We start from the raw sequence: 22,520 nt of genomic DNA on the forward strand, positions 1-22,520 counted from the left end.
TGGTGCTGGTGGTTGAAGGGGGTACGAAATGATGTAAGTTAAAACGGAAGAACGTGGAAAACGTACAAAAAAATCTCTGCTCGGTGGCAGCTGTCTACTCAAGTGGAATAAGGACGATACCGACCACGAGAGGACGGCGTGACCTGGAGCAGCTAGGACAGTGGTGAAGCAGAACCATAGCACAGTCAGTGGGGGAACCGGAAATGGAGCTTAAATCAAGTGAAAGGGAGAAAACGTGCTTCGTTTGTTACATGCTGCGTCAGTAACTCATCAATTTGTTGTGCGGTTTCGGGAGACTGCTGCTTTTTATTGTAAAGATGGAAATTCATAACTTTCTCTTACACACAAATTAAGCTTGTCCATATTTTTCATTGGCACGGTAAATGGCTGGGCATGGCGTTCCATTGGTAGCTCGCGTACCTGCAGGAATAAAATAGACTTTATGTGGTCCTTAGCGTCTTGCCCAGCAACTCCTATCCCTACCTCCTCGTGGTACTGGCCGGTGTACAAGTAATCTTGGGGAAGATCGGGTAACCAACCCCAGTGGGAGCTTTGGTAGTATGCTGACAGGAAAGGGGGGATTTACTTCTGCAAACCTGGAGCGTCTGTACTTCATGTTAGGAGCGGCTCACAACAGCGTCTGTTCCCCATGTCAGGGGCGGTTGATCATCGTCCGAGTGCCAGAGAAGGACTCTAAGCTGCCCAAACGCTCAGGTTGGACAGGAGGAGGAATTCAGACCGACTATTGGAAAGTTCAGCGCCCACCGGCTGACGAACGAAAACTGCCTACGACTAATTGATTTCACCGCCTCCAAGAATATGGCCAGTCGTAGCACCTACTTCCAGCACAGCCTTCTATACCGATACACCTGGAGATCACCACAGCAGACGGGATCGCAAATCGACCACGTTCTGATTGATGGACAGCACTTCTCCGCTATATCGACGTCAGGACCAGTCGTGGCGCTAACATCGAGTCTGACCACTACCTGGTGATGGTCAAACTGCGCCTAGAACTCTCCGTCGTACGGTACCGACGGCCGCCCCGGTATGACCTAGAGCGGCTTAAGCAACCGGATGTCGCAGCTGCGTACGCGCAGTACCTCGAGGCTACATTACCGGAAGAGGGTGAGCTGGATGAAGCCCCTCTTGAGGATTGCTGGAGAACAGTAAAAATAGCTGAGAGCAACGTCGGGTACGTGGGACGGAGTCGACGGAACGATTTGTTCGACGAGGAGCGCGGGCGGTCATGCTAAAGCAAGGGACCCGGCAGAAAGTGGAACGTTATAGACGAAAATGGCAACAGCAGACCCGCCTCTTTCGGGAGAAAAAAACGCCGCCTGGAGGAGACGGAGTGCGAGCAGATGGAACAGCTGTGCCGGTCTCAAGAAACGCGTAAGTTCTATCAGAAGCTCAACGCATTCCGCAACGGCTTCGTGCCGCGAGCCGAGATGTGCAGGGATAAGGATGGGAGCATTTTGAAGGACGAGCGTAAGGTGATTGAAAGATGGATGCAGCACTTCGAAGAACACCTGAATGGCGCTGAGAGCACAAGCAATGAAGGAAGGGACAACGGAGGTACTGCCTTCGTCAGTACTGCGGGCAATGGAAACCAACCAGCCCCCATTTTGAGGGAAATTAAGGATGCTATTCAACAGCTCAAGAACAATAAAGCTGCTGGTAAGGATGGTATCGGAGGTGAACTCATAAAGATGGGCCAGGAGAGGCTGGCCATTTGTCTGAACCGGCTGATAGGCACAATCTGGGAAACAGAAAAGTTACCAGAGGAGTGGAAGGAAGGGGTAATATGACCATCTACAAGAAAGGCGACAAGTTAAATTGTGAGAACTTTCGAGCGATCACCATTCTAAATGTGGCCTACGAAGTATTATCCCAGATCATCTTCCGTCGTCTGTCACCTGTAGTAAACGAGTTCGTGGGAAGTTATCAAGCCGGCTTCGTTGACGGCCGATCGACAACGGAGCAGATCTTTACTGTACGGCAAATCCTCCAAAAATGTCGTGAATACCAGGTCCCAACGCATCATCTTTTCATCGATTTCAAGGCGGCGTACGGCAGTATCGACCGCGTAGAGCTATGGAAAATCATGGACGAGAACAGCTTTCCCGGGAAGCTCACGAGACTGATAAGAGCGATGATGGAAGCTGTGCAAAATAGTGTGAAGGTTTGAGGCGAACACTCCAGTTCGTTTGGATCTCGCCGGGGACTACGGCAAGGTGATGGACTTTCGTGCCTGTTGTTCAAGATTGCGCTAGAACGTGTTATGCGGAGAGCCGGGACTCTTAGACAATGTTAGCATAAACATGAAATGGATTTCTGATTCTACAAAACTGCATTGAGTGATATTATCCAACTGATCTTTATGCATTTGAAGATATTGCTTCATAATCATAGTTTGAAAAAAAACCTTCCTATTAAAAAGGTTCAACAAATATGAAAACGCAGAACCCTCATGTCATCCATTTTTAATATATGGGCATTCGTGATTAAAACCAAATAATAAGAAAAACTCAAAACCGGGAATAAAAACATTAATTTGAATGGAACCCCTTTCGAAGGTTACGTGCTTGGAAAAACCGACTTTTAACCTTTCGGTGGTCGCGCGAATTTTTGTAACGCGAGTAGTCGCGCGTTGTACTTTGTACAACACCCTTGGTTTTGCGAATATCTCAGGAGTCTGACCGCTTAGATAGATGACGTCTTTGGCAAAATTGATCAGTAGCTTATGGGCTATCATTATCATAGCCAAAAAATTCGGAATTTTGCCACTAGGCGGCGCTAGTGAGCATTAAGATTTTGTTTCCCAGATCTCATGATCCTGACCACTTAGAAAGATGGCGTCTTCGGCAAAGTTGTTCGGTAACTCAAGGACTATCATTGTTTGAGCTAGTTGATTCAAAATGTTGCCACTAGGCGGCGCTAGTGAGCATAAAACATTTGTTTCGCAAATATCTCAGGAGCCTGATCACTTAGAAAGATGGTGTCTTCGGCAGAGTTGTTCAGTAGCTCAAATTCTTTCTTTGTTTAATCCTTAAAGTTAGAGATTTATTAAAATAATGATAGTCCCTGAGCTTCTGAACAACTTTGCCAAAGGTGCCTGTCTAAAAAGTCAAGATCCTGCAGTATCCGCAAAACAAACATTTCATGCTTACTAGCACCGCCTGATGGCAAAATATCGTATTTCTTGGCTTTAACAATGCAGCTGAAAGCAACGTCGGGTACGATTTTTACGCGATCTAGTCAATTTGTTTGCTTCGAGGATGATATGGACATCGTCGGCCGAACATTTGAAAAGGTGGCAGACCTGTACACCCGCCTGAAACGCGAGACAGCAAAAGTTGGACTGGTGGTGAATGCAACCATTAACTTTTCGGTCGTCCCCCGAATTTTTGTAACGCGAGTAGTCGCGCGTTGTACTTTGTACAACACCCTTGGTTTGCGAATATCCCAGGGGCCTGACTACTTAGAAAGATGGCGTCTCCGGCAAAGTTGTTCAGTAGCTCAAGGGGTATTATTGACCGAATTAGTTGGTTCTTAATGTTGCAACCAGGTTACGCAAGTGAGCATGAAACATTTGTTCTTCTTATCCCAGCATCTTGACCACTTAGAAAGATGATATCTTCGGCAAAGTTGTTCAGTAGCTCAAATGCTCTCTTTGTCTAATCTTCGCAGTTCGAGATTAGCTAAAATAATGATAGCCCTTGAGCTACGCATCAACTTTGTCGAAGATGCCAGCTTCTAAAATGCAGGATCCTGAAGTATCCGCAAAACAAAAGATTCGTGTTCACTAGCGCCGCCTGGTGGCAAAATTTTGAATCAACTAGCTCGAAAAATGATAGTCCTTAACTTACTAAACAACTTTGCCGAAGACAACATCCTTCTAAATGGTCAGGATCCTGAAAAATCTGCAAAACAAAAGTAAAACTTCCATGCCCACTAGTGCCACCTAGCGGTCAAATTCCGCATTAAACGAGGTACCATCAGATAGCGCTTCACCTCCAGAACAACTTTACTAAAGACCTCAAGTTTCTATATTCTCTGGATTTCGAGATATGACGATTTTAAACTGTGGTTTGCACGAACCGTACATAGTGCGTTCATTATTATGCGACTTCCATGTACATTATTGATTTTACCGTATTATAAAGAGTCATACTGTAAATAAAAACTGTCGAGTATTGTTCTTAAGAAGATTCTTGAGGAAAACATTTTGTTTTAGTGTCCATAGATATCTTTGTTGCAGAATGATAGCATATAAATCACAACTGTTGTACAAAGAACAACAGCGCGACAGCCCGAAGGTTAATAATAGTTTATAATAGCGCGTATTCGATAGGCCTTATTATTTGCTGGAACTTCTTCGAAGACATCATTTGTATCCATCCAATGCACCGTTTTCGAGTTATAACTTTTTAAATATTAAAAATAATCTGTTTTTACCTATCAAAATCTTTTTCAAAACGTAGTCTACGAAATTAAGGACGTTTGGCTTACGAACGTTTGGCATAATGCATTTTGACCTGGAAATAAAACGATCTTGAAAGATTTTAATAAGGGGGAGATAGGTTACTGAAAAATTTTACAATTAAGATACGGGTGGGGGTGAAAATTCTAGAAAAAATATGCTTACGTCAATATTGAACGAGTCCATAGATTGAAACAATACTGTCATGACAATTTTTCACTGTAAAATTTAGTTTGAATTAAACGCATATTCTTCAAAATTGAAATGAGTTTTTACTCCATAAGTTCTGGCATTAAATCATAAATCGTACAATTTTCCCACTCTAGCCCGACTGCCCAACAGCTTAAATATTAAATAGGTCGGTACCTCTCAAGTTATGTATAAAGCAAAATATGAAAGCGCCCTCTCACCTGTTGTAAAACGACATGATTAGCTTAGTACTAACGCTGCCGAACAAGAACTTTTTTTTTCCTCCTGGCTTACATCGCCCTTAAGTGGAACATAAACGGCCAAATGCTAAGTGGTGGCGCCTCGCACTACTGGCTTTGGCTGCATCTGCTGCAGTGAGTGGACCGACTGCGTGCACAAACCATTACAAACTGTTGAGGGAAAGTAAAAATTGCGGTTGGTTGACTGTAGCCATAAGCTGCCATACAGAGCTGAGGACTGTGACGAACCAGACATGGAAAAATCAAAGTCTTGTATCTTTTCAAATCGATTTTTATCCATCCTTCGAATATTATCGTGGTTTGAGAATATATCATCAGTAATATTTTGTTATTCTTTTATTAGTGTTCTTGCAATCATTACATTAATTTCTTATATCTAGGTGTTCTGTGTTACAAAACACTATCATCCTTATTTGGTAAAACTAAATAAAGCATTTATTAACATTTTGTTAACAACATATTACATTTCATTTGATATAGCATTCCCGATTTTTTACAGGTGAGTTGATTTCACCTGCTTATTAGTGAGAAAAACCAGCTTTCAAAATACTTAACCTAATTTTACCAAATTTTTATTTTAACGCATTTATCTGGGCAATAGAAGATCCAATCTTTCAACATTGGATATTCTATGTTACTCATTAGTACTATACCAGGAAAGAAGCTTCAGAATCATTTTCAAAATTTTATTTTGAACTTATTGTAGAGCTTTCTTCCTGGTATTACAACAGCTAGCCCATATTGGTACAGCATGCAACATGGCTGGTCTGAAAATTTGTTTGAATATCAAAAGCTTGTTCTTAAGGCAAAGTTTTGATTTTCTATTAATAAGGGGATAGAGACATTTTACATATTTGTTACATTTGGCTTGAATGCCCTCAATGTGGTTTTTAAAAGTTGAATTTCTATCTAACATGAACCCTAGATACTTAACTTCATCTGACCAACTGACAACATGTCTAATGGATGGTTTCTGGTTGAATCATAGCTATCGTAGTTTGAACTTCACAAGTTTAGTTCGTCACAGTCCTCGGCTAGAAGCAAACGGCAAGAACCTCCCAACTCCGAAGTGCTTTTGAAATTTACGGCGCACAATCAAGTGAAGCGTGACACGATAAAAGTGAACTCGTACAAGAATGAAGCTAGAGAATGGAAGCGAAAAAGTGCGACGATGACGACGGCGGCGACAGTTGGAACGGAAAATCCCCAGGCACTTGGAAGTGGTAGAAGCAGAAGCTAGTACTAGTACTTAGGAAGTATCTGCAACAGCTGGAGAAGGATGTAACATAAGTGAATGTGACATCATGCACTTATGGCCGTCGTCGGAGGAATTAAGGATTGCGGGAGTGAGAGCCCGAACTGCAGCTGTGACTGCAAGTTAATAACTTAATCCCGTTTGGACACTCTGTTTCTGCAATTGTTGCCCCTTGAAGATGATTTTGAATGGCATTCAGCACCTAGTAAGTAGTTTAGAAAAAAGATTGCACTCGAAAAAAAAAATACACGGAAATCAGTATGTTACATTCAGATGAGCCTATAACTTAGACCAATAATTTATAATCTGTAGGTTCGATTTGAAACAGGAAAGTGCGTATGCTGTTTTTGTTCGTGTCCTCAAAAATTGTCTTGGTTTCGGTTCCATGCAAATGGTTGAAGATTGCACTTTTATGCAAAGATGTTCCTCCAACAACCAAATTTTGTCATACGAGTCTTAAGGCGATAGTGATACATGAAAAGATTTTATTTTTTTTTATAATTTTTAAGTAACTATATCAATAATGGGTTTACTAAAAAGGTCGAATTATTACCTGTAAATCACATGGAAAACTATCTTGAATTCTCAATATTTTAAATTCAATTAACTTTTATCTCTTTTATTGGTCATTTGCTTTAGTTTATTAATATTCTTCTTCTCTTCTCTTTTTCAGGTATGGATTAAATTCCGCTTGGCATGGCGTATTCGCCCTACTCAGAACAGTTGGTGATATAAATGTTTAAGAAACAAGAACATCACATAGACATATTTGATCTAATGAGTTAAAATCTGGATAAAAGTTTGTCATTTGTTTCGTTTACGTCTATGTTAATACTTTCAAATCAACAATTAGGTACCATGTCCTGTTACTGTTACGGATCACACACGATTATGGATCACTTTGGCCTTCAACACCGAAAAACTCGCTTCAAACATACACGTTGACGTAAAACATATTTTTTGCCAAGTCACACTATTTGTCTGCTATCATTTGTATTGTGAACTTTTAAAGTACTGGGTGCCGATATCGAAGTTTAAAAATTCTGTAACTTCGCAATCGTTCGATCGATTTTGAAGAAATTTCCAGTAAAAATCACAAATGGGTTATGTTTTTGATTCATGCATTGAAAACATCGAATTCAGTGATGGTTTTGGATTTAGGTCCAAATTTGTTGAGGTACCCGAGGAGGAACAAATAACTCCCCAATAACTTATGCATACCATTTTTTGGTATCATACCAAAATTAGGTATTTTTCAGTTGTCAATACCTCAATTTGGTATTATAATGGTATTGAAAAAAATCTTTAAAACAATTAAAAATACTTCATTGAGGTATTAAACAGCTATTGAGGTCTGCTGGAGGTATTGAACTACAATTGAAAAATTTCATTTTTATATGAAAATCCATCAAGTATTATTGAGGTATTACAATACCTGATCTAGTTATTAGTTAGGTGTTCGTAGAATATGCTTGAGATATTATTTGAGGTATTTTACCTCTTATGCAGGGCTAATTCATACCTCATTTAGGTATTAAGTATTGGAAATTATCTGGTATGGAATACCTCAATTTGGTATTCAGTAGTTATTTTCTTCTGCTCGGGTACTTAGGGTGCTTTATAATGAAAATCATGGAGAAAATGCAAGAAACTCTATCGAAAATTAAAAAAAAAATGTGCGTGTTGATTTACTTGACAGAGTGTATTATCTATTTCAGTTTGGAGACTATTGTGGTCGTTTCGGGAACAGGGTCACCGAAGATTGGTTTCGGTAGGAACCGTAAAGGAACATTTCCCAAAAATCATGAACTGATACCTTTCGACGGCTTAAAATGCATGTTTTCTACCCAGGAGTTAATAGAGGCCATATCATGAATTATAAAGTAGTTCTGATCATTTTCGGACACTCGGTGATAGGTTTTGATAGGGCCTCAAATGGTCACTTTTAGGATCACTTGTGCAGTAGTAGTGTGACGGCTTGAATAACATGATTTTCCGCATTTAATTTATTATGAATCTTCTCATATGCTCTCTTTTCTGTTTCACCTTACGACCCAACCGGAATAGGAGGTTTGTGCTACTTTTCCCGAACGCCAGTTTCAAGAATACCTGTTCCCCGAAAGGTTTTTGGCACTCATAATTCTCAAAAGTTAATATATATCAGAGTGACGAATAAAAGTAGCACAATCTTAGAAAAGTATATTTTTTTTGGCATTTGAGAGAAACGAAAAATTTTATATGGAGACTTCAAATGTTTATGTTGAAAAAGTCGATTTATTCTAAATCTAATCGTGAATTTCAAATCAAATTACCGTTTTGATTCATATTCCGAACACTTGAGGCCAACAGTGACTTCAAATGCATCTGATTGGCATAAATTGGCTGATGTTTGTGTAAATTTTAATTTCTTCGCAAAGTCTAACTGTTTGCTGTTGGGTGTACCAATAATAATATTGAGTTAATTAGTATTAGTATTGTTTTTACGTAAAAGTATGGAACAACATTTTGATTTAAATGCCGAACACTGTGTTCATTCTGTCTCATATTCCGAACACTTTGATTCAAATTCCGAACAGCACATACCATTTTGACTCATATTCCGAACACTTAAGGCCAATAGTGACTTCAGCTGCATCTGATAGGCATAACCTAGCTGATATTTGTGAATATTTTAATTTCTTCGCAATTTCTAACTGTTAGTTGTTCGGTGTGTCGACAAAAATGTTCATTTAAAGTTGTTTAGTAATGTTTTAACGTAAAAGTATGGAACAACATTTAGATTGAAATGCGGAACACTGTGTTCATTCTGTCTCATATTCCGAACACCTTGATTCAAATTCCGAACAGCACGAATAAATACTATTCAAATGGATTATTTCGCAATGAAATTTATCTGAGCTACCTTTACTGACCTCAACTAAAGAATCATCACTACTCCCGAGGTATAAAATAGGTTTGAAGACATTTAAATTGAATTGCAATTGATTACCATTTCCTTGTGATTTGATGACATATTTCAGCGAAACATTTCAACCAAATCGCCATACAAAAACCAAGTGTTCGGAATATGAGTCTGTTCGGAATTTGAGACAAAATGGTATATCTTAAATGAAAGTTGAAGTCCTTTTTGCATGCTTGGTGGATTAGATCACTATAATATTGGATGAATCACACTTTCAATTTTATGTTAACATTAATTATACCAGTGTTTTATATAACTTTGGCGACCTGTTGCTCAAAATTGTGACGTGCTAAAACATTTCTGGTATCACACACTTACGGATTACGGTTAAATTTCACCGTAATCTCAACAGCTGAAGGTTCGGTGAAAAATCACCGAACAATCTGTAAAATGATTGAACAAGATCATAAAGAAAAACAAGAAAATGGTTCGACTGGGAATCGAACTCCCGACCTTCCGATCAGGAAGCAGGCTTGCTACCACTAAGCCAACTTTCACTGCTTGATAATGGTGTGCAAAAACTGAAACAAAAGGAAGCTCATGCCTGCCAGAGCGGCTGTCACACGATTTCACAGAAGTTCGGTGAAAATTATGCTATTACCGAACTGTTCGGTAATATTTTACAGGGTTACAGTAAAATTGTTTGTGTCACGGATTTTTTCCGGTGAAATAGTAGATTTCACGGTTTTTCTCCGGTAAAACAGTCGATTTCACGGATTTTTTCGGTAATATAATAGATTTTACAGGAAAATCTGTATTTTTGTTGTTAACAGTTCGAATTCGGTGATTTATTTCACAGGATACTGCGATTTATTTTAAGTGTGCAACAACCACAAAAATACTGAAAACACATAGTTATATCCTTGAGGCATGCAAAAGTGTCATTTTCGTTACTCTGTGTTTTCGACACACTGTGCCTCGTTACTCTGTGCCTCAACGCCAAATATTCTTTCACTAGCTTACCCGACGTGGCTAGCCACGTTCCAACGAAATTTTAAAGCAAAAAGCTATGTATAATCTTTCATATCGCATGATACTGATGACCTCAAAATCGCCTAAATTTATGCTCTGGCCATACTCCATCAAGCACGTAGCCTCAATAATGTTGTAGTGTTCTAATCTGAAATAATTATAGCCTTATATGCTGTTGTAGTGTTCTTCCGTTCTGAAATATTTCAAAAGTTCCAGAAGGTTCTGTGAATTAGAGAGTAGAATCTTCTAGCAAAGTGCAAAGTAGTGTGATTCATTGTTATTTTTCAAAATCACAGTTGTGGTGAAAAGACCATCGACTCAAGGAAATATCGATTCATGGAACAGGAATGTTTTGGAAAGCTGTTTTAAGGAATCCTCGATCATAATATGCATTTTTTTAGCATGCATCCCTGTGTCGATATCGAGTCGATGAATATCGACTCATGGATGTTCTACTGTAAATTAATAAAACTCGAATATTCGGCGCACATTCATCTCATTCATGTTTATCTTGCTTTTAGATATGTCAAACTCGTTTTTGAACCTGAGCTGGAACTGGCGAAACTCGTTTCATATTTATAACTCCAACCCGATTCAAGTTCGACCGAATTACAATTTGCTTGAAATTGATTTGTTCATGTTTAAGTCACCAACCCAATTCCTAAACAGACGACAATGATGAAGGGTTCGAGAATATTCTAGGAATTGAAATGAACAAAGTTCCAGAGAACTCCAGAATATTCTGTCAAAGAGCATTTGTAGTGTTCCACAATTTGCAATTGTAATGTTCTTATATTAAAATTGACCGTTGTAGTGCTCTTAAACTGCTGTTGTAGTGCTCAACGAAACTTTTCGATGAAACATTTCAAAGCGTTACTGACAGACAGACAACTCAGAGATTTTATATATATGATTTTTTATAAAACCGTTTTTTTAGTAAACAGATAATCAGTATAAAAACGTTACAAGGAAAGGGCTAAACCACAAAAATGTGCATTTCGAATCATGTCGTCTTAGTTACACGGAAAACTTTATTAATCTCTTCACATTTTTAATACCAAACATCATTTTTATCTCTTTTAACAGTCATTAGGTAAAGTTTAATAACTTTTTTCATTTCTTTTTTTTTAGGTATGCATAAATTTCGCTTTGCAATATTCCAAAGGATCTGTGTTGAGTTAAGCAAAGTTAAGGGTTATTTGAAAAACTGGTTGGCTGGAGTCTACCTGTACTTGACCCATCATAAAATAAAGGTAGTGCTACTCATCAACTGTAGATCAGCTCAGCGGTTAAAGGTCATCATCGGTAAAAAAGCAACATCATCGAAGCATTCTCTGGAGAAATCTAGTTTAACGATTGATGGCTAGTTAAATTTTAATTGCCTTGTCGACCATAAAGCCAGGACACGACCAACATTAGTGGACCAAGAAGCAGCACGAGGCGTCTTCCGGTGACCGTACGATACGGCGATACCGAGTTCTAGCCTGGTCTGCAGCGTTGAGAATCAAACGGAATTGTGTGATGCTGGCATATACGTTCCAGCTCATGGCTACACGGGTAGCGAGCAGGGAAATCTGCAATCAAACCAAAGTTTAAATAAAGAGCGCCACCACACCCCTGAAAAGGTAGGCAGGGAGTATGATTATACTTACATTTGCTCCAAGAGTTACAACTTCGATCCTCGCTGAAAACTTTTGTAATCACTTCAATTATTGCGCTGAATTTTAAACTAGAGTTACTGTGCACGTGCTGTGTAGCCTTAGGTACAGGAGCCTAATTGCTTGCAAGCGCACGGGTGCGCTGTACATTGAAAGACCTTTTTTGGTGCGCCTCATTTTTCTTGAGATGTGTCTCACTGCGGTCTCATGCGCTCCGTCACATGTTCTGTTTAAAATTCAGCGCAATAATTGAAGTGATTACAAAAGTTTTTAGCGAGGATCGAAATTGTAACTCTTGGATCGCGAATCTTGGACCATTAGCCTCCGGCATAATGAGGCGAAAATACTTGTAGAGGCTCTTCGTTACTAAGCAGTTGTTTCACAACTTGGATACCGATGGCGAGCCGTAGCGCCGAGCAGCGCATGAGACGAGTCTCCCCAAGAGCACATTACCTAGCGCGCACTTCTAGAATTCTCGTGAGCCTTCGTCTAGCGCAGCACACTAGGATTCCGATGAGCTGAGAGACGGTTTGGTTGGAGGCTCGTCAGTACATTTAGGGGAAGACGGGGTAAGAGCGCCCGCCGGGGTTTGGCATGAAAATGGCAATTTTCTTAAAAGTTCACCAAGCATTTTCCATGAACACAAGATTTTTGACATTCCGGAGCATTTAGTGTGATATTTACATCAAATTTGTCATAACAAATGTCAAAAACAAAGTTTCTGCTTGTCGATAGTGAATTTGATCTAAATTTAACAGATGCTCACTTAAGGGTTTCGGAAGGGATTTTTTTTTGATAAAACATAACAAATTACACGTGTATGCTTTAACAGAAATGTGAAATATGCTTCGGTGAAATGAAATATGAATTGTAAATATTAAGCTTGGACCAAACCTGGTCTTAGCCTGTCTGAACGACAAATACAAAGAAAAAAAAAATATTAAGCTTTTAAATAAGGCCATAGTTGTGAAAATTGCGCAAGCAAGGGTAAAACCGACCACTGTTGACGGGGTAAGACCGCCACCCCTGATTTATACCAAATAACTGTGTAAACCATTTTAGAAGTTGTAACTACGTTGTACATTACTGTTCAAGTGAAATGAAATCAATTTTGTGAAAAATACAAGCTAAACCCGCATAGTTTTTCCAAAATATGGGTGTTTCAAGGTACTTATAAGTATATATTCAAGTTTTTAGGAACAATTAATCCTATAAATGATTCAATATCCACGTTTATCAATGTAGAATTCATAAAACATTATACTTTTTTCAATCACAGGGAACTGATATATTTTTTTTTTCGCAAAATTGTGTACGAAAATCGTGGTGGTCGCTCTTACCCCGTGGGTGGGCGGTTTTACCCCGTCGCTAAAAATAATCGTGATAATAAGACATCACTTTTTTAAAGCTTCAAGAAATAAATATGTTTTAGAAATACAACACCTGTGATATTTTTTGAGCATGCCTAAGGCTTTAAAATACGATATGCTGCGTCGAAAAAGGATTTATTGATTCTTGATTTTGGCATATGAATTAAATTGCTTAGGCGAGCGGTCTTACCCCGTCTTCCCCTATGTGCTCCTGAGAAATATGTAACTCTATTTTAAACAGCACATGTGACCGCAGTGAGACACATCTCAAGAAAAATGAGGCGCACCAAAAAAGGTCTCACAATGTACAGCGCGCCCGTGCGCCTGCAAGTCATAAGGCTCCTGCACCTAAGGCTACAACACATGCACAGTAACTCTACTAAGGAAGGCCATAGAGGAATTCAATCAATAAGGGTTAAAATAATTTGCATTCTATTCTATACTGTAGCTCTCAGTAGCAACTGAAAAGACCACAAGTAGAATTATTCAAAGTCGCGGGAACAAAATATATTTCTAGTTCTTTTGAAAACCCTGTTACAAATAGCGTTATTGTATTCAGTTCATAAAGGTGTGCAAATAGCTGTAGGGGTGATCACAAATCATTTCAGAAAGATATTTTTTGTTAATAGTAAGTTCTTCGGATACCGTTCGGGTATAAGATCTTCTCCGGTTGGAAAATTTTCCGACATATGAAGGCAAATACATCTTCGTGCTTGCCACACGATATACAGTTACAAAAATGAGAATAAAGCACTCTGATCGCAACTGTTAATGTTCTCGTAGAATACTGTGCTGAGAAACAGGCTCTGTATTAGTTGGGATGTGATGCCAGAGGGCAACAGCAGAAAAAGCCTAATTAACAATTAATCATCATACTTCTCCGAACCGAATGTTTGTTCCATCGATTTAAGGTGAAGTTCCAGGTTCTTGTTTGCTTCCAATGCGTAAGCAATAGGCAACATTTTTTGTGTTGTAGATCTTCTGAAAAACGAAATCAATGGACTCAAAAACTGTGGATAAAGCAAGGAGGCCATTTTGGCGAAATCATTTGGATTTTAGAAACTATGCCCTTAATTGTCCTTGAAACACGCACTAAATCTATTGCTACGCAACCCATAGTGTTCTCCTGCTTGATTATCCTAATAGCCAATTAATGCATTGAATTCCAAATATTTGCTCAAGCTCAGCATCCAATTACGTCGCATTTCTACGTATGCGTCGTACCGTCAAGTTACCATTCACCGTGCATTTAAAAAAAATCTGAACTTCGAAAAATTGTATAACTTTTTCAAATAATTAAAAGCGTAATAGAATACCACTACGAAGCGTACATTTATACCATAATTCAGGGAAAAATCTAAAACTAGTGATGCATAACAAAAAAAAACCTCAAAAATTATGTTTACAAATATCATGTTAAGGTCGCCTCGTACCGTTCTATGTCACCATTTACCGTGCACACTAGTGCACCATTCACCGTGCGTATAGTTTTCGTCATGATTTAATTTTGTATCTTGAAGAAACGTTGTTGGTGGACAAACTATGTCTCCTAGTAGTGTGCGCATTCATTTTTAAGAGTATTCAAATCGTTATTTACAATAAAAGCCATCGAAAGTGTAATATATGGCTAATTATTAATTTTTCATTTAAATCGTTATAGTGAGTTTGACTGTATTGTCCAAACCATTCCATATTCGTTCAAAAACTGAATTAGAAGTAGTTAAATCACGACATAACAATAAATCTAGTATTACTCAATAATTTCATGCCTTTTATACTAATGCACGGTAATAGGAACCATTCATATTGAGAAGCACCGTGCATCTGGGTTTCGACTGAAACACAATAAAAAAAATATTTTTTTAAAATCTAATTGCTCATACGATGAAAAACATCTTACTTGTAGTATCCACAGCGGACACTTGTTGAAATTATGGAAAATTTGATACTCTAACGTTAAAATGAAAAATGTGACTTTTTGGCGTTTCTACTAAGAGTGTTAAGAAATCTCATTATTAAACATAATTCACATGATTTGGACTACATAAACTAAATTTTTCAAAAAGCATTGTGACAAGAACTACTTCATTTCATCAGTTTTGTATTGTTTCGCTAACAAAATAATAATTTGAATAATTTTTATGAATATTCTGTAGGAATCTGTATATGTGCACGGTGAATGGAGGCCGCACGGTGACTGGTGACTTAACGGTAATTTGCCTCCCACATTTCAAGCCCGATTCAAAGTTGTGACACGCTCTTACGTAAACGATTGATAGGGCGGGCGGGTCGCCCACTATGCATGCACCATAAATTGCACAATTCCACCCGAGCTTTCTAAGGAGACCCTAAAAAGAAGCATCACGCTCTATTCCTTACCGATGCGATGAGGTCAACATCCCATCCCATCTAGTGTTAGCGTCACATCAGATAAAAGTCAAAGATCGGTAATCGAATTTTACGCAATTTCCTCTTTGACACCGTGTCGCTCGCGTAGGACACGTGAAATCCTACAGTGCTGGACAACACATATGCAACTTATTCGATTTTTTATATAATATGATCAACTTTGATTGGCTAGATCCCAGGTATTTAATAATCGGTTTGACTGCTTGAACACGTTATTGTAAAGCAATAAAACAGCACTTCTCAGCTTAGCTTAGCTTAGCTTAGCTTAGACTGACTACACATATCAATGGTTGCTATTCCGTGATTGACCGAAGTCAGTGAAAATGCACAAAGAATCAACTAGAAGTTCAGCTGGGATAGGCCATAATCTTCTTCAGTGTGCATAATTCAGTGCCTCTATTTATACAAGGTCAATAACGGCGCCGGCCACGTCCTTGCAGTCAGGTGGGATTGAGGGAAGGAATGTTAGTGTGTAACCTTTGCTATTTGGAGACCGTGTTTGCCTCTGCATCTCCACAAAGGTTACTGGGAGGGATGTTTGTTAATGGGGAGGATCGTTGGGTCAAAGGATTCACTTTGATAAGCGATTAGACCATGATAAACAATGATTTGTGAGATCGCTTGCTTATACGTAAATATAATTGTTCATATAATTTCTATGTAGAGGAAAATTATGCCGACACTTGAGGTGACGAACCATTCAAAGTTTGTTGAACAAATACCTAAATGTAACATTCCTACAGCTGTCAGTACGAAAGCATGTGTTATTATATTTTACTCATTTGAAAAGAAACAAAAGACTCAATTGGTTGGGACATCATAGAACACTCTTATTCTTATGCCGACACTTACAGTGGCGAACCATCCAAAGTTTGTTGAATAAAGTGGACCTTTCGCAAGTCTACACTTGTAGTGTCGAACCATTCAAAGTTTTTTTAATTACAAAAATAAAGGTATATAAGGGGTGTTCTGAAAAAAAAAAAAATGTTAAACATAAATAAATCATGAATCAGAGTTTGTGTCGACACTCACAGTGACGAACCATCCATAGTTTGTTGAAACATCATATTTACATCCCACCATTGTAACGATTAAATGTGCAGTCATACATATTTTATAGATTAGAAATAGTAGCATGAAACGAGCTCACCAATTGATCCGTTATCCTTGACTGAGCGGCCACAATCCATTTTCAGCTTCACTCGTTTGCTCGGCTAGCACCCAGAAAAAAAAAAAAAAAAAAAAAAAAAAAAAAAAAAAAAAAAAAAAAAAAAAAAAAAAAGGCGCGCGACTCGAGAAAAAAACACGGACGACAGCTCGGGCTTTCTTGACGCACTGCCCAGGAGCAAGCGTCAAGGTCGTCGAAAGATCAAAAAGAACGAACCGATCGCGGCACTTTTTAACTTACTCCAACCGAACTCCCCGATCACGCCACTTTTTCACTTACGAGACCGACGCGCGACATGTTTGATCCTGCCCTCGTCGCTCGCTCCGGCAAAAGCAAGCGTCAAGGTCGAAAGATCAAACAGAACTAACCGATCGCGGCACTTTTTCACTTACTCCAACCGAACTCCCCGATCACGCCACTTTTTCACTTACTAGACCGACGCGCGACATGTTTGATCCTGCCCTCGTCGCTCGCTCCGGCAAAAGCAAGCATCAAGGTCGAAAGATCAAACAGAACTAACCGATCGCGGCACTTTTTCACTCACTCCAACCGAACTTCCCGATCACGCCACTTTTTCACTTACGAGACCGACGCGCGACATGTTTGATCCTGCCCTCGTCGCTCGCTCCGGCAAAAGCAAGCGTCAAGGTCGAAAGATCAAACAGAACTAACCGATCGCGGCACTTTTTCACTTACTCCAACCGAACTTCCCGATCACGCCACTTTTTCACTTACGAGACCGACGCGCGACATGTTTGATTCTGCCCTTGTCGCTCGCTCCGGCAAAAGCAAGCATCAAGGTCGAAAGATCAAACAGAACTAATCGATCGCGGCACTTTTTTACTTACTCCAACCGAACTCCTCGATCACGCCACTTTTTCACTTACTAGACCGACGCGCGACATGTTTGATCCTGCCCTCGTCGCTCGCTCCGGCAAAAGCAAGCATCAAGGTCGAAAGATCAAACAGAACTAACCGATCGCGGCACTTTTTCACTCACTCCAACCGAACTTCCCGATCACGCCACTTTTTCACTTACGAGACCGACGCGCGACATGTTTGATCCTGCCCTCGTCGCTCGCTCCGGCAAAAGCAAGCGTCAAGGTCGAAAGATCAAACAGAACTCTTTACAATACAATAAATTCATTTTGAACATTTTTTCAATTTTGTTTTTACACTACTTGTAACGATTTTGCCCTCATTTTGGCAGCCCTGTGGAATGCACATTTTCTTTGGGTCGTTTCTATTGCGCCGAGTTGACAATCTCCGTTTGTTGGTTTCTGTTTCTTCACTTGATGTATCGGTGCCGTCGTCGTCGTCGTCGTTGCTATTGTTGTCCGTGTTTGCTTGTTCTTAGTCGGCATCAGCAACATTTTTCGCACAATGCATTTCAAGTTGAGTAGCAACAGTAGATGCGGAAGCGAGAGGTGCTGGTGGTGTTATTTGTTTTCCATTGTGCTCTGCTGCTACAGCCAGAGCAGGGAAATCATTTTGATTAAAAAGTGATGTTTACTCTACGGAAGTTTCTTTTGGTTGTGTAGAAGTTGTTCCAAGTTTTGTACACTTTCGCTTTGGGTGAGCTTCCCTCTGGCAGAACCTGCAACTTCGGACCTGATTTTCGTAGGTCACCAGGGTCTGGAGGCTTTCGATTTCAATGTATGAGGGTATTGGTTTTGAAAGGTGCATCCTCAACAAACGAACACCATTTGGGACTCCAGGAGAATAATGTTTCCAACGTTCTCTTCCGATGGATAAGACCACACCATATCGGTCCTCCATAAACTTCTTCACGGTGGTATGAGGGATGTCCGAAGGGAGATCATGAATCCGAACGGTAACCGCAGCATCATCAACGTAAACTGGGATTTTAACGCTTCTTCCTTCTTGTATTATAACATGCTTCAAATTATTTCCGTTCTGGTATTGTTTCGCTAACTCGACACTCGTAAGTTCAATTAGAACACAGTTCCGGATTGTGTGGAATTGTATCGTTGCCACGTCCTTCAGTTGGAGTTTGATATTCTCAAACAGAAACTTCTGGATATTGGCCACCTCCGGACGCACTGGGAGCACACTAAAGTCTACGACGAGTGTGTTTTTGCGTACATTCGCCATCGTAAAAGCACTTCGAAATCGCGGGAGAAACTTTGCACACGTCTGTTGTCTACAAATGGTGACTGTCAACTGAGGTATGGTTAATCAAACGATTTTCAAAGACAAAGAGAAAATTTATAATGCATAGTGTTCGACAATAGAAGATAAACATCTAGTTATCCACCACAAGGTATAAAAAATTCTATTAAAAGAGAATGTACGAGATACTCAAAAAGAATACTTAACACTTAAACCTTTAGTTTTATAACCATGAACTTACACAATATTAATAATAACTTAGATACTATTATAAATTGCGTGGAACTCTATGAAAGAATAACTTTTTTCCAAGCTTTCTTCACAATAAAACAACGAATAAATATTTTTAAACTGAAATGAAGTTGTTCTGGTAGCCTAAATTAAAAAAAGGTCGATTCATAATTTTCTCCCGAAAATTTAGCTCAAAATAGTTAAAAAAAGTGACTTTTTGACGAAAAAAGTGACTTTAGTTAAAATGGCTTCAAAAAAGAGACTTCGAAGTGATTGGCCTGAAAAAAGTGACCAAGTCACTAAAAAGTGACTCGCTACCAGCCTTGAAATAGCTCATCAGGATCGTCAATGGAATGCATGTTATCCCAGGGAACTAATTGAATGGCGTCCTCCAAAGCTGGAGCATTGGAGTTGACGTAATCACGATAGATTTGAATTTTCGGTACGGGCATCGAAATTTGTAACGTTTTCTAATTTGTTTAATACTTCGCGAGTAGTGATGATTCTCTAGTTCGAGGCCAGTAAAACTAACATAAAGGTAAATTTATTTGGAAAATCCTTAGTTTTAATACGATTTATACGTGCTGTTCGGAATTTGAATCAAGGTGTTCGGAATTCAGACAGAATGAAAGCAATGTTCGGCATTTGAATCAAAATGTTGTTTCATACTTTTACGTAAAAACAATACAGTGAAACCTCCATGAGTCGATATTGAAGGGACCATCGACTCATGGAAATATCGAGTCATGGAACAGCAATTCTTTGGAAAGCTGCTTCTAGGGACCATCATAGTAACCATGAAATTATGTTTTTAGTATGGTTCCATGAGTCGATATCGAGTCATGGAACATCGACTCATGGAGGTATCACTGTATTAAACAAGTTTAAATAAACATTTTTATCGGCTCACACAACAGCTAACAGTTAGACTTTGCGAAGAAATTAAAATTTTCACAAATATCAGCCAATTTATGTCATTTCAAGTCACTGTTGGCCAATAAAGTACACGTTTCAGCAAATAAATTTCCCGTTTTTGATTTTTGTTAATTTAAGTAAGTACAAGCAAGTTGATACTAATTTCAACCAATTCGATTATAAGAAAAAAAAAACATGAGTCGGTATACTACCTTGGACAGACTGTGGAACCCCTTCATCCCCTAACATAGTTTCATATGCTAACCGATCTACAAACGTAATAATTAAGGTGCATTTACTTACGTCATTGGATTCATTTTTGAACACAGTATTAGTTACAATTAGGAGTCTAAGCACTTATCTCTTAAACGTACAGATAACTACTATTTAATAATGTATAAATCACTAGAAAAAGATGTTTTAAAATTCGCGATGTGATTCCTGGTTGATTGTTTACTAACAACTCCCAACTCCTGTAAAGCAATAAAACAGCACTTCTCAGTGTTAAAAAAGCAGTACATTTAAATGCTACACGAATAGTACATTTAAGTGCTACAAAACCCCTACTTTTCAATACTATTTTTTACTATTGATCCCTATTCGATCCTTGTTTGGACCCGTGCCTTTGATTTTTCGTTGGACCAGTTGGCGAAAGCTAACGGTGGTAACCCTTGTTGGGCACCGTCTAGGAAAAAAAAACTTTTAGATGGTTTCTTCTTTTTTTTTTCATTTATTCACTGAACATGGCTGCAACTACAAACAAAAAAAGGTGTGTCTTTGAATTCACTACTTCCTTCCAAAAAAGTGAGATTTAAAACTATCACTAAACGTGGAAAGAATGGAAGAAAGGACGTTTCTCCGGAATACGCGCTTTCTTCCAAGGGTAAAATGGATAATAAGTGTAAAGTTCGATGCTCTAGACAAATTTTCCGAACACCAAATCGAAGCAGTCTCTAGCCCAGGCTATTTGATTCAAGTGAGGAAGCAAAGAATGCCGCCTGTCGTGGTCAGTTGAGATCTTGAACTCCATTAGGGGAATCAAGGTTTCCTTCCAAATCGCAAAGAAAGGAGACTGTCGCGTTTTGCCGGAAACTTCTAAAGATCGCGAACATCTTGAAGAGAAGAAGCACAATTTTGTTACTTATGACGAAAAAACTGAACGGTCGTCTTGAAAGGTCTCTCAAGTGACTATAAGTCACCTGAAGAGATCAAAAATGGAATAAATGATTTATTTTGGATTTTCCCCAGTCCAAGTAATCATTATGAAAAAGAGAACCCAATCTGGCATTCTTCGGAGAGGGCTTTCTCAAGAATATCATTTAGTTCAATTTAACAAAAAAGATCTAAATAATATTAAAGCTTCAGAAAAGCAAGACTTATGTTCGATGTCTGTGTGACGTGGGAACACTCCAGAAGCCTGGAGGAAATTTCCAGAACCCCACTCAGTGCCGTTGGTGCCAAAAGTGAGGTCATGGTACCGAACATTGTCGCATGGATGCTAAATGCATGATTTGCGGAGATTCTTTTCACACTAAGGACGTCTATCCTATGAAAGAAGATACCAAAAAGTTTGTATTTGCATATTAACTTTCCATTATGCATATAACAGTTATTACTAAAACTTATTTGAAACCAGAATCCAAACTCAAAAGAGATCCTAACTTTTATGTCCTAAGTGACATTTCATTAACCTATTTTTTTTTTCTTATATGTATATTTTTTTCTCTGGATAGTGATATGTAAAACAATAATTAGATAATTTTATGGGTTTAAACACATAATGACAAAAACAGAACACTAGTAAGTAGACAACACAAAATTAGACCGACGACATACATATACCTAATTGTGAACATTATTTTTAGTTATCCTAAGAAGAAGCCAAAATACATTGCGCCGAAACGTCGGAAAATAGAAAATCATGATTTCTTGAGACTGGATGCCAAACCAAAGCGAAGTAAACTATTAACAGTCGATAAATCAAGCTAACTTTTATGTTTATCGTAATGATTGACCGGATTGAGCATGTGGTGGAGTTGCTATCATCATTCATAGGCGTATAAAACGTCAGCTTTTTTCTTCATTTGAAACCAATGTTTTTGAAACTTTGAGTGTTACAGTTGAAACACAGGTTGTTAAATATACATTCATAGTTTTCATATCGCGAATGTTTTGTTCAACACTGTATACGCTCGATTTTAAGGTACCACAACACCGCAAAGAAAAGAAGCCATAAACTAACCCGGACGAGCGGAAAAGGAAGACACGTTGTTCCCTGGTCGTAAAAATTCGGCGAGTTTCATCCTGTGGCTCGTAAAATCATGTGATCATGTGTGATGTGCATAGCAGCAGCCAGCGCTCATCCAGCAATAACGTTTTCGCTACATCTTGTGCGCTCCCTTTAGAACAGAGACTGTAAAAACCACATCCACAGAATGGCGTTTACGTTCAAGTTGGGCCATTTCAGAAGAAAGGTATCGAATTTCTCCTGGCAGAGATGTGCTGGTAGTTG

This window comes from Aedes aegypti, chromosome 2 (assembly GCF_002204515.2).
Source record: "Aedes aegypti strain LVP_AGWG chromosome 2, AaegL5.0 Primary Assembly, whole genome shotgun sequence".
Lineage (NCBI taxonomy): Eukaryota > Metazoa > Arthropoda > Insecta > Diptera > Culicidae > Aedes > Aedes aegypti.